Source organism: Cydia pomonella, chromosome 15, assembly GCF_033807575.1.
Source record: "Cydia pomonella isolate Wapato2018A chromosome 15, ilCydPomo1, whole genome shotgun sequence".
In the NCBI taxonomy this organism is placed as follows: Eukaryota; Metazoa; Arthropoda; class Insecta; order Lepidoptera; family Tortricidae; genus Cydia; species Cydia pomonella.
This window is the reverse complement of record NC_084717.1, coordinates 18,356,240-18,370,492: the sequence shown is the minus strand read 5'-3', so window position 1 is coordinate 18,370,492 and position 14,253 is coordinate 18,356,240. Positions and strand designations below refer to the sequence as shown.

At 37.0% G+C, this 14,253-nt stretch overlaps 1 protein-coding gene across 1 annotated transcript in view; it reads left to right on the top strand.

Moving 5' to 3' along the window:
* The first annotated feature begins 595 nt into the window (after window positions 1-595).
* LOC133525534 (kinesin light chain) overlaps window positions 596-14,253 on the top strand; it is an 88,028-nt gene continuing 74,370 nt past the window's right edge. The window contains exon 1 of the mRNA XM_061861817.1: window positions 596-701. The gene's annotated coding sequence lies outside the window, so the exon portion shown is untranslated. The remainder of the gene's footprint in view (window positions 702-14,253) is intronic.

Below are 14,253 nucleotides of genomic sequence, written 5' to 3'. Positions count from 1 at the left end.
AGACTCTGTGTTTATTTAAAGATTATTTCTTTTTTTTGTTATGTTTTAGTAAACAAGTCTAAAATAAATAAATAAAATAAAAATAAATAAATAAATATTATAGGACATTATTACACAAATTGACTAAGTCCCACAGGCTTAGGCTTGTGTTGAGGGTACTTAGACAACGATATATATAATATATAAATATTTATAAATACTTAAATACATAGAAAACACCCATGACTCAGGAACAAATATCCATGCTCATCACACGAATAAATGCCCTTACCAGGATTTGAACCCGGGACCATCGGCATCATAGGCAGGGTCACTACCCACTAGGCCAGACCGGTCGTCAAAATTTGCTTGGAGTATCGAAATAATCTTCATAGACAGTCAACTTTAACATATTTTTTTGGCGTTTAGTTATATGATTTGAATTGGGTTCATCGTGATTAAAAATATTTGTTTATATTTCTACTAGAAAACATTATTCATTTATTTTTATATGTGCAACTATTATTAAATTGCATAAAAAGTTTAACATTGTAATTTAGTTGTTCAATACTCGTCACTCAAATAATCTAAGCAAAACGCAATCAAGTTGGCATCTTGACAAAAGAGAGATTGTCTTGTCTTGTCTGTTTATTTCTGTATGTTGTCATACTTGTCAACTGTGAATTTTCTAGTGCTGTGTGTTGCTGTCATTTTATAGAAAGGTGAGTTATTTTAATAGATTTTCTTTAGAATATGCTTTATTTATAACCCAATACGTTGCCTACCAACTTGTACTTTTAGGTTCCTGTATATTTCAGATGCATACTGGCGCCAAACGTTTTTTATAACCGTAAATTTCTAACGCCATTTTCCGCTCCGTGCTCGAGTTATCACAAAGTATTTTTTTACTTTTATCGAGCCGAGACAGGTTGTGTAAACTTGCATAGGTGTCGAAAATGTCTAATAAGCAACTAGATAATAGAAATGTAATTTCTTGTCTACTATATTCGCGTGGTTTTGTTGCAAAATATTTGATGACTAATCCCGCAAGTGAACAAGGCCTATTAATTACTCTCGCGGGCGGCTTGAAAGGCCAAAGCGTATACTTGTATTGTTGCTAAGTCAGTGACCTAGTGTAGACATCGATTGGAGGTAAATGGCAGGTGCTCTAAAGGGCATAGACTAGCCCTTTATTGGGACCTAACTAAGAAGTTCATACTAGTGGGACAAACTTTCAAGGTTTCACGTATAGGATTGTTTATTTGTTCATATGATACAGATGAATAGCTTGTTAACCGATTCCCAGGGATTTTAGTATGTTTTAAAATATTTCCTGATGGATGTTATTATGTTCATTGTTTTGTTCTGTATGTAATTTACCCCCTATTATCAATAATATGATGTTTCCTACACTGTAGAACTATTTTTTGTCTACACATGTTTTAGGTATAACTGAAGAAAATTGATTTTAAACAAAGTTTTCGGCCAGACTGATCTAACATATATCTCAATGCAATTCTATACATACAATGTATTAAGTATATTATCTAGTCAGTTCATCCCTCAGGTTGTATTACTAAACCGCTTGTATTAAATGTGTCTTGTATAGATCATCACTGAACACCAATATTCAAACCATGATGTCATACAGGGTGTGGACATTGTGTCACAAACATTAGCAAAGCTATTGGCCTGTTTGGATGTTTACTTCATTTAAACTCCACACTAAAATAACAAAATGTATTTTAAGTAAGTTTATGTCTTTGCCTGCAATGTATATTAATAAATAAATATTGGACATTCTTACACAAATTGACTAAGTAAGTACTCACAGTAAGCTCTAGAAGGCTGGTGTTGTGGGTACTCAGACAACAATAAATATAGTATATAAATACTTAAATACATAGGAAACACTGACTCAGGAACAAAATATCAGTGATTATCACACAACTAAATGCCTTTACCGGGATTTGAACCCAGGACCATCAGCTTCATAGACACTAGGCCAGACCACTCATCAACAATATTATCCAATATGTAAATCAATCTTAACTTTATCTGCTTTATTAGAGCTCTGTACAAAACTTTGTTGACGGAGCTCTTATGGAATCACTTTAGTCTTGCAAATTGATTAAATGCTTTTTTTAATTAACTGAGGTGAACATGTAGGCTATATTGAACTTGTATGGGAGAGTGATGTTTGTCTTTATAATATTAAGTGTTCTAAACATTAATATTTCCAAATACTATATAAAGAAGTTCATGGTTGTCTGAGATATACATATGTCAAGAATAATAAGACACATTCTTCCTTTTCTTAATGACTACTGGTTGTTCCAGTATTCTGATATGGCAGTAGCAGGCAATAATTTGAAGAAAAAATAAAGTGCTACATGTTGCAGCTAGACCATTGAACCATGATGCTAAGAATACTGCAAAATTTTAAACATAGATAAGACACTGCAATCGCAATCTCGCCATACGAACTTTAAACCCAATTGTTACTCCCTTAGGAGTTTAATGTCAAAGAAAGTGCGATACCATTAGTGCATCCATTTCTATTGTTGTGTATTTTTCGCCTGCGGAACTCCGCTTCAATTTTCACCCTGTTTCTGGCCCCATTTTTATACCATCTACTTTGTGCTAAGTTCGACCCATTCTTTTAATATTTTCACTGCTGCTACCTGTCATAATCTTAACAACCTAAGGGGGACATGCAGTCTCTGGTCCCATCGGACGGCCTGCCGGCCTAGGCCAATAATGTCTACACACAAGCGATTATTGCCTGCCTGCAATGGCCTGCTGCCACCTCTGCGACTACACACTAGCAGTTGAGAGTCGTCAGGTTTCATAATTTCGCCCCAAGACCACGGACTGTCCAACCGATATCTGTCGACCGATCGCTGACCGGAATCGTCAAGCGGCCACACAATCTCCGTTCGTATTAGACGGCAGGCCGAAACCTGAAGTGGAACTGTTAGTGTGTAACCTTTTGCGATTAACTTACAGACTAATATCATCCGGCGAACTGGTAATCTGTGGGCTCCTTTACGTTTAACATGTCATACAACCTTAGATATATTGCAGAATCCAGTTCTCAGTAATTGTGGATCCATTGTAGATTAGGAATCAACCTATGTCTTACTTATAATTGGATTGTTAATTGTCATTTAATCTCATGTGAAACAAACACCGTAACCTAAGTTCCGCGCAAGTTCATTGAAGCAAGCGATGCATAGACCTTGCGCAGAGGTCACGGTCGCGCACGCGTACACAGGTACCGGCGCAGTGCCATTGTTTCTCATAAAGCCAGGGATACAAGAATATCCCACCAGACGTGTCGGCGACATGTCTGGCGAATTAAAACGAGTTCGCGAAACTTCGCCTGACATATTATGGCGACATCGCACGACCTGTGATATACACTGGTGACAGGTGTTGCGCGATGTTACCAGACATGTCGAATGAAGTCAACATCATGCCACTTCGCGACTTCACCCAAAGTCTTCTTCGGTTTCGTACAAGACAAGTGGTTCTGTGAGCTGTAGATCTCGCAACCCTCATGGCTCTCATTCTAAAAAAAAACCCAACAACTTTTTTGTCGTTGTACCCTTTGCTCGTGGTCAACTGCTGACATCAGGCGCAGATGTTGCTTGCCGTACGATTTCTCGCCATTTTTCTCGGTTGGAGGTCATTCTGGCAAATGCGTTCAGGGATCCCCATGGCAGATTTGATTTGGTCAGGCCATCGCATAGGTGGCCAATTCAATAACTGAATCGACAAATATATCGGATTATCGAACCTAGAGCCCGATTCTGAGTTATGAATTTGTTACGGGTTTGATCATATACGATCTTGAAGCTCGCTCACGCTGTCTAATGCATGCGAATTTGAAAAAAAAAACGCAAGTGAAGTGCGCGCCAATCACTAAGACGATCGTCAAGGTCGTGTCAAAACTTGTTCAACACCATTTGTTAAATTAAAATAACAAATTGTTTAATTAAAATAGACCTCTGCTCAATAAATTACACTATAATTGGTACTGATAACAGCCGGCTACACGAAAATATTATTTAGAATTAGAATTGTAGAATAGAATTATTTTTATTCGTAAACACAAACGAGACAAATTACATGATATAACAAAAAGCAACGCGCATGTAACTCCTCTGGAGTTGCAGGCATACATAGGCTACGGAGGCTGCTTACCATCAGGCGGGCCGTATGCTTGTTTGCCACCAACGTAGTATTAAAAAAAGAAAGGCCCGGCCGGTTCCGTAACATTATCTATAAAAACGGTCACCCATCCAAGTACTGACCCCGCCCGATGTTGCTTAACTTCGGTGATTGAATGAGAACATTGAGAACCTCGAGATTGGAAAGAAATATTTATTTTATTCTGTTTTTAGTATTTGTTGTTATAGCGGCAACACATCATCTGTGAAAATTTCAACTGTCTATACGGTTCATGAGATACAGCCTGGTGACAGACGGACGGACAGCGGAGTCTCAGTAATAGGGTCCCGTGTGACCCTTTGGGTACGGAACCCTAAAAAAAGTTACACAGCAAGAAGATACAATATAACCGCTAAATGAAATAAGGATTATTTATATATATCAAAGATCGTACTCATAACACTGTCGTCGGTACTGTCAAGGTATTAAATATCTATACTGACAAAGTGCCAAAAATATGTATACATGACCTTATTGCCTATACATTAAGGTAGTGTGTACATATTTTTGTCGCTTTGTCCATATCGGTATTTAATTTAATTTAATTTTTAATTTATTTCTTTATTTCATAGATAGAATAAATAATAGTATTGCCGTACAGATAGGAAACTTCCTACAAAACCGAAGTTTGACAGCGATTCAGGGCCGAATCATGTCGTCCCTTTCTAATCTATGGAACAATCCCTTTCGGCTATTTGGGGTTATCAAAATTCCCGTAGTTATCTTATCTGTGGTTGCGCACGCAAAGGAACATCAAGTTGTGCCAAGTTGCCAACCCTAATTGCTCGGAGCGAAATGCTGGGCGGCTACCGGGAAGATCGTAATTCGTCAATTGCGGGAATTTTTCTCTGTCACTCTAATTACGTCTTAGTGAGAGTAAAAGAGAAAGATCCCCGCAATTTGCGAATTTCGGTTTTCGCGGTAGGCCCCCTGAGCCGAGAACCCCGAACGCACTAGTTTCTTCCCCCCGACTATACTACTATGGATGGTACTAACAATGTTTTATGGAATTTTGAAGGTTATGAAATAAAAATATTTTACTTTTATTTTATACTATATTTGCGATCAGTCTATCACAGTGTAGCTCACTGTAGCTAATATGGCAATTCCATATTTAAAAATACGTACATACAAAACAGTTTAATATTCAGCACACGTATTTCATTAACATTGTTAACTTGCATTTGTACGTATTAATAGTTCGCGCATTCACTTGGTTTTCTTTTTATGCACTCGTTGGCCGCTGCTACTGTCTGGCGACCTTGAGTTTTTTTTTACAGACTTGAAGCTCGTTGTGCCAGTGACTGGGTAATATGCGGATTGCATCGCTAAATAATTGCTAATTTACTAGAGTTTTTTGAGACGAAGAAGTAGGTTATATAGGTAGGCTAGTGGCTCTGAGCTGTAGACATCGCTATAAGCTTAAACAATTGAAAAGAAGGACTTTTTTTTTTTTTTTATACTACGTCGGTGGCAAACAAGCATACGGCCTGCCTGATGGTAAGCAGTCTCCGTAGCCTATGTACACCTGCAACTCCAGAGGAGTTACATGCGCGTTGCCGACCCTAACCCCACCCCCCTCGTATCACTACGAACTCACAAAGATCGTAAGTTTTATGTATATCTACAAGCGCTACTTCTTTTTCTTCTTCCTCGCGTTGTCCCGGCATTTTGCCATTGCTCATGTGAGCCTGGGGTCCGCTTACCAACTAATCCCAAGATTTGGCGTAGGCACTAGTTTTTACGAAAGCGACTGCCACCTGACCTTCCACCCCAAAGGGTAAACTAGGCCTTGTTGGGATTAGTTCGGTTTTCTCACGATGTTTTCCTTCACCGAAAAGCGGCTGGTAAATATCAAATGATATTTCGTACATAAGTTCCGAAAAACTCATTGGTACGAGCCGGGGTTTGAACCCGCGACCTCCGGATTGCAAGTCGCACGCTCTTACCGCTAGGCCACCAGCGCTACTTAAGAGGCTGTCAACACCCAATGTCCTTGAAATTGATGTTACTTAAACAGTTTTTTAAGAAAGACTATTTGTTTTAGTCAAGTAAGAAAAATATATGTTCATATTAATTATATTTCAAAGACCGTGGTTGTACTCGATACACGATTGAACGAAATCGGCTCGATAGAAAATAATTGCAAAGATTGGTCTTAAAATCACAATTAAACGGTTTCATGTCTTTATTGTTTTGACTTATGGGTCTGCAATTAAAATCACAATTCCTAAACATTTATATCTAAACCGTGGTTGAGTAAAATATTACACTAATAATCCACTTTTTTTTATTTAAATATTTTTCTTATTATTCCCTTGCCCAGGCCCAGTAACATGCGACAGTGCTATCTCATTTACTCCGATACAAATAGACAGTGTGCGCGCTTTAGGTATTGACAGCCTCTTAAGTCATTTAGCCAAATTCCTTCATAATGAACATTTTTCAAAACACGGAACGACAGATAAATTCTATCTAATTACCGAACTTGTTCACAAATTTTCACGAGAATCGGTTAGGATTAAAAAATGAGACGAGAACATCCGGATATACGATAGCAAAAGCAGATAGCAAAGAAAAGTTTTCTACCAAACAGCTGTCTATATCTAATTTCTATTAAGGGAAGAAGCTGGTCAAGGTCATGATTTTTTTACGTGACGTAATTTTATGATCAGTTAAAGTAGTATAAAACTTAAAGATTACCCTATACATCTCAATCAAAATATTTCATACATAATTTTACAACTTTCCAATAGATAAATTAGTTTCGTCTCGGTCTTAAAGTATAATTAACTGAAAATGTCCGCCCACGGATATTAATGACTAATGAAGTCGGTCCATTACAAACGTCCGTTATTGCTAATATTCTTTCGGAAGTGGAACAGAAGCCTGATTTCCATCTAGATTTATATTTATTGCCAATAACCCTCCTCCCTATTAAAGTTGGTCAAGGTCTATAGAAATTAGCTGACATTTTCTAAATGTAAATCAACTAAACTTAAATCGAACGGGATATGGACCGTGATTGATTACCATAGAACTATTGTCGCGAACGTATTGCGAACCGGCTAATATTTGCCAACGTCATGGAGTAGATGGCGCTAGTAGTCACGTTTAAGTTAAATAACCGCTTCTAGGTTATTGGGATTTTTTTGGCTGAAGTTGAGAGGATAGATGAGAACGACAGTAGGAAAAAGGAGGTTGTGTGCGAACAAATCTACGGAGGAGTGATATTTGCTTTTAGATCAAGTCAAGGACGTTCTTATGGTGTTATTAGAATAATGATGTGTCTCTTGTAGATTGTGACCAACGTTATCAGAACTCAGAGTGAACAGTGATCCTAATGAGTGAGGCTAATATGAACTTAAGGTAAACTTTGTGTGAGGAATGGGGTCGCTATAAGGGGAGGTTTGGAGGCGACTATTAAGCTCAAGAAACCAGGTGGATAATCATGTGAAACTCATGAAGGACAGAAGGACCGCCATTGATATTAGTTCAACGTCTCTCCACGTCCGCAGTTTGTGTTAAAATTTCCACTCTTCACGTTTAGTTCACTGCATAAAAAGCTATCAATGTGCGCGTTGCCGACCCTAACCCCCCCCCCCCCCCTCGTTGAGCTCTGGCAACCTTACTTACCAGTGTTATTTGGCTGCGGTTTTCTGTAAGGTGGAGGTACTTCCCCAGTTTGGCTCTGCTCTAGATCTGGAATGGCATCCACTGGCATGCTTACACTTAAAAAACAAATGACCACAAAATAAACAAATGTTCTCGAATCTTTCATGCCATCGTGAAATTCAACGGGATATCCAGAAACTTAATTATAATTTTGTCATAGAAGTTCAGTCACAACAAATCCAAATTCCTTCAAAGTATAACCTACTTGTTGCTTATTCTTACAGAGTAGAAAGGCAGATTCCAATTTCTCGTGGGCTTCTAATTCAATTACAGTATTGAGGCCATCTCGATATTTGCGATATTGCGTTTTCCCTGTGGTATAAATGCTCTAAGACAATTGGGTCGATGCTTTTAACGTAATCCACTTTCTAGTTTTTTGAGTTGTTTGCTCTTTGATTTTTATGATTATGAAATTAGCTTTGACAAAGATTAATCGATCTGACTTAATTGTAGAAAAGAAACAATTATTGGTTACTGGTAAAGTTATGTGATGTGAACTATTGTTAGTTTATTATCTACACGAAATCGCCGGGGCCAATCATTTTAAAAGTAATGCTAAGAATATTGATAATAAATTATTACCCATTCACTGTTGCCCAAACATAATCGACCTATAAATGTCAGAGTTAATTATAAAAATAAACAAATTATTAGAGATCAAACTATGCATGGTATGATACCTTTCACAATTAATCAATTAATCGTTTAATCGCACTGATGCGGTTCCGCAAGCCGCACTGGTGTGAGTGAGATAGCGTAATGTATGTATACAGCTATGTTCCCGCTCACGGCGCTCACACCGCTCACACGCTTAATGTCGGTAGGAATAGGAACTAGAGTCTGAATTTAAATACTGTTCTAAAAAACTTCCGAGTCTTTTAAGTCGAGTTCTTTATTGAGTCTTTTAAAAGCGCAAGCGCAACTCAAAAGGACTCGAACTTCCGAATAAAGACTCCGTCAAAAATGTTGTATGTTTTATCTAAATACAAGTAGCAGTAAAGAAAATAAGCGTTATTAATCCATGAACTTTACATGGAAATCATGCATTTTTTTTTTTAATAAATGAGCTTTTTGAAAGTACTCAAGTCTTTACAAAAGACTCGTTAAAATTAACTCGAATTTCGTGTCTGGAAAATGATTCGAGTCTTAAGAGGGAAGTATAACTACGTGATCGATCATTCAAAAAGAGACAACGATTTCCACTTCTTAATATTTTCCATTCTCCATAATTGTTTAGTATAGTACAATGTACAAATAGTATAGTACAATGAAAAATTAGATTTATACTTAGTTTTTTCTATTTTTCAAAATTTGCAAAACAAGAAAAATCTTTTTTCAAAAAAGCGAAATCAATAAACCATAATAGACGTCAAAATCAAAGTGATTTGTCAAGATTTATTTCGTGGAAAACGTTTTCTCCCGAAATAGAATTTCAGAGAAAAAGTACCCTTATTTCGTTACCCCCTTATTCATAAACTTGACAAGCCGCTAATAATCGTTTGTCCCTTTCCGACGTATTGGTTTAATGGAAAGGGACAAACGATTATTAGCGGCTCGTCAACTTTAGTAGACGTTAATGAATAAGGGGTTTAGATTCGAAAAGCTATTCTTCCCTCTTACGAGTAACCAGCCACACACCCCGCACCCAACCGCAGCGGCGTGCGAATTCACATCCAATGTGATGACCGCCTTAACATAAGTTAATTATACTATACTCATGATTCTAATGATAGCAATTACTACTAATCTTGATTAGTTTCACTTTTCCTTTTTTAATATGAATCTAGCTCGAAAGCGGTTTCCCTTTCGATCGCAAAGAAACTACCTTTAGATCGATTACAGTTAAATGTTAGTTATTAATTCTGCTCTATGATTAATTCGAGTTTAAACTGTAATTTTTGTACAGTCAAGTGCAAAACTATGTATTGAAAGAATCGTCTCATAAATATGGTACTACGCTCTTATTACACTTGATTAAGATGCTATGAGACATATTTTTGAGTAAGATGTGTACACCCATATTTTTACACTTGACTGTATGGGAACTTTTTTGAAGTAACCGTTTTGTAACTTTCCGTTCCAAACCATCTGTTAACTAACGATCATTTTTAGGAATGCTTAGAATTGTTAAGAGTCAGACCAAGCTAAGTTGGCAGCGATTTTGAGAGCCCAGCCTGTGTAAGTGTTAATTAAACGTCATAATTTCATAGAAGTTTGACGTTTAAACTAACACTTGCACTCTCTGGGCTGTCAAAATCGCTGCCAACTTAGCTTGGTCTGACATTATTAATTAAATTCATTTATTCACGGTCTCAACAACTATGCCTTAATAGCCTTTTCTGCGTAAATTTATAGCCATTTTGACAAATCGGTGCCGGTTTGCAAAATAGGTATCAGCACTGCTTTTGATTTATACCGATAATTACTATACTCCATTCCATGTAGGATTAGACAGAAGGAAAAATGGTTTACTAGGCTCCGTTTCCACTAGAGATTTGCGAGGACGCATAGAGAGAGATGTTTGTTATGAACCAATAGAATCACTTCATTAACCTACCCTCGCTCAGCGCAGCTCTAGTGGACAATAGTTCATTTTTTAGAGCTCGTGTGAAGTTATTATGAAACTCGTTTTCAGCTCGTTTCATACCACACTCGTATATTAATTACTATCATTATGTAGTACTCAAATAGTGGTTTCTATTATAGACAACAGAACCATAAGTAAAAAATACATATACTGCTCTTAACCCTTTTCCAGGCATAGTACGATTTATCGACCACATACGCGCCATTAGAATTTCAACTTTAGCATTCCGTTTTAAGGTTCAAATTAGATTACACTTTCAGGAAATGTTACTTGTCTTCAAATTAATCATCAAAGCTGGATTAATTGGAATATATTTGGATTTTTTGGGAAAACCTTGTAGATTGGTGCGGCCTGGAAAAGGGTTAATTACGCAAAAGCCAATATCTTAATCATGAAATGCCATAACTCAACGGCGCCTCGCAGATTACATACATTTCATATTTCATCTCGCGTAATAATAATTATTATTATTTATATATTCATTAACAATATTACAATTGTGTCTGAATATTTACTATATCTAATACTTAATCTAACCTGCGTCTTTTCTATAAACTATAGTAAAAGATGAATTACAAAATGTCATACAAAATATCAAAACATCAATACGAAATAATTTTAAATTATTATTGAATTATTTAAAAATGACAACTGTCAGTAAAATACTTAATAAATTCATCAATGGAATAAAAGCACTCCCGCAACAACAGCGCTCTTAATCTGCTTTTAAAAATATTCAGGCTAGTAATGTTCTTCCACTCACCAGGAAGTTAGTTGTACGGTTGTACACCCTGGTAGTGTGCGCAATGACGCACTACTTTTAAGTTCGGCTGCAATTTACAATGTAGGTATTTCGGTATATAATTACAGACAATTTGACCTATGGGCTTTCTTTAGCTACTTTTACTCAAATTTAATATTAGATACGGTTACAATGTGAGTTTGGATAGTTGAATTACTAGGATTATAACGGGTTTTATCCAAATAGTTACTATAATAAATTATGCATTAAAGTAGATTTCTAATAATGAAGAGAAATACGATGTGCATATACTTTATATTATAATTAGAAAGAGTGGACTGGCAGTTGTGGTCGTGTATATCATGAGATCGTTATCGTATAAATATTATACTTACTTTTATTTACGAAGGTAATAGTACATTACGATACAAGTGCGAAAAATAGGAAATTCGAAACGAGTGGCGATAAATTAAAACACGACCGAAGGGAGTGTATTAAATCGACACGTGTTGCGAATGAGCTATCCGCACATGTATCGTACAATGTTTTACAGTACATATGGCCCTTTAAATGTTCGACATAGTAACGTAATATGCTAATTTTCGCACTAGTGCGTAGACATGTGTAAGTAATGCGCGTAACATCACAAATGAGATATCACTCAAACGCGTAATGTTGCATTACGCATCACTCCGAGAAACCAAGCATTACTTCAAACATCACTCGAGCATATGACTGGCCGAAGCGCGCGTAAACTCGTAAAGCATCAATATAGATTGACGCGCCGGTAGTCGGTACGAAAGGTCCGTTCAAGTACAATCCGCGTAATGTATAATGAGCAATGAGACGTGATGGTGTGATGTGTGATGTTTGTTTGCCATGCTATCATTACTTTGCTATCCCGCTCGCACCCGCACTCACTGCTCGCTCGCTCTCATTCCGCAATGCTTTCGGAACACTTCGGATCGGTCCGCTCGGCCGGTCGGTAGCAGTCTCATTTGAGTTATTGCAAATTTCATTAAATTGATACGATAACGGATTTTTGCTCCTGCAATCGATTTAAAACTGTAATGCGTTACCATAGAGCTTACAATGTTTTTAGTATTTTACCTATAAGGATGCGGCTAAATGATAATTCGCTTGCGAGTTTGAATTTGACGAACAAAAACGTATTTACTGTTTATTATTGTTGTGAAATGTTTGGTTTGGTTGACTTTCGCGGCAAACTAAATTCAGCACGAGTGAAGTTACTTATTTATCTTTAATTTAATAGTGAGCTAGTGTTTACAGTACATTCTCGTATCAGTATCATATCATAATTTTATTGATATACCCAAATAAAAATACTACCTAGTGACTCTCGATGGCGTTATCTCATTAATTAACAGATATTTTCTTTTATTTTTTATCTATGATGCATATTTTACGACTATAAAAATAAAAACATTAACAAAAACGATCTATCACATGGCGGTGACAAAACGCAATGCGTAATAGATCGACGCGCCGATATGATACGCCCTCGAGTCCTAACACTCGCTGCGTAATGTAGTTAGTACTGTGATGACTGTGATGAGTGTGATGTTGCCATCACGCGCGCGCCCGCGCGCTGTATTCGTTCGGGTAAATGTTTCGTTTCGAGTGATAAGTGATGTGATATCTCAGTGTAACATTACGTTTTCGAAAAAGTGATGTGATATAGCATTACTTTTTGAAGCACTGTTTCGCGCATGTCTACTAGTGCGGTAAAGTAGCACCATATGTACTGTAAACATCTTTACAATCAAAGTGTCACATAAATACGGCTGATTAAAAAAATACGCTATCAGATTACTCTTCTTAATTCTGGATATTAGGGGGCCTAGCCAAGGTGACAATCATTTGCTGAAAACGAAACGCTCTCTATTGGCTCTCTATCACTCTTCCACGTTAGCGCGATAGAGACAGTGCATTAGGTGAACCAGTAGTGCTCAAGACGTTGGTTGAGATGAGACTTCAAATAAAACCTATGACATAATTGGATTTATATTTACGTCTTATTTATCCCTTAATCTTAACATGGAAAGCATTTTTTAGGGTTTAAATCTGATTTGAAACAATCCCTCTACCAAACCACTTGAAATTATTGATGTTGGTACTAGGATTAGGTGGACCAGTGGTGCTGAACCGTTGGTTGAAACTTCAAATAAAACCTATGTCATCATTGGATTTATTTGTATAGGTATTTACCCTTAATCTTAAAATGGAACGCTTTTCTTAGACTTTAATTTTGACTTCAAACAATCCCTCTGCCAAACCAATGATTGATATTAGGAAAGATGGCGGCCATTTTTTTGCGCCACGAAAGTCCGTTACGCAACTTTCCGCATACGTTCAGGACGTTGGGTAATTTATAGACGCGATAAAATTCTTCGGTTTGTTACTTCCAACTCGAATTTGTAATTTTGTAAACACATTAGATTGTATACCTGCTGTAAATTGCTTTTACAGTACATATGGGGCTACTTTATAGCACTAGTGCGAGAAGTAGCATATTACGTTACTGTGTCGAACATTTAAAGGGCCATATGTACTGTAAAACGTTGTACGATACATGTGCGAATAGGTAATTCGCAACTCGTGTCGATTTAAAACACTCCCTTCGGTCGTGTTTTAATTTATCGCCACTCGTTTCGAATTTCCTATTTTTCGCACTTGTATCGTAATGTACTATTAAACGTATATGTTGCTAATTTTGCAAGCTTCTTAGCCGAATATTTTCAGTGCGTTCATCTCAAAACTAGTTAAGAGCTAGCTAGAGCCGATGTTCAAAAAAATATCAGGTTTTTAAAATCTTGCGGCTGTCGCATTTTTATCACTTGCCACTATGCCTGTCACTTTCTAACAAGTATGTAAGCGCGAAAGTGACGGGCATAGTGACAAGTGATAAAAATGCGACTGTCCTATAGCCGCTGGTAAGGTACAGTCAAAGAATTGAATTTCCGCTCCTCTTCGTTTCCTGTCACACTCACAGTGACAATCAATATGAAATAGG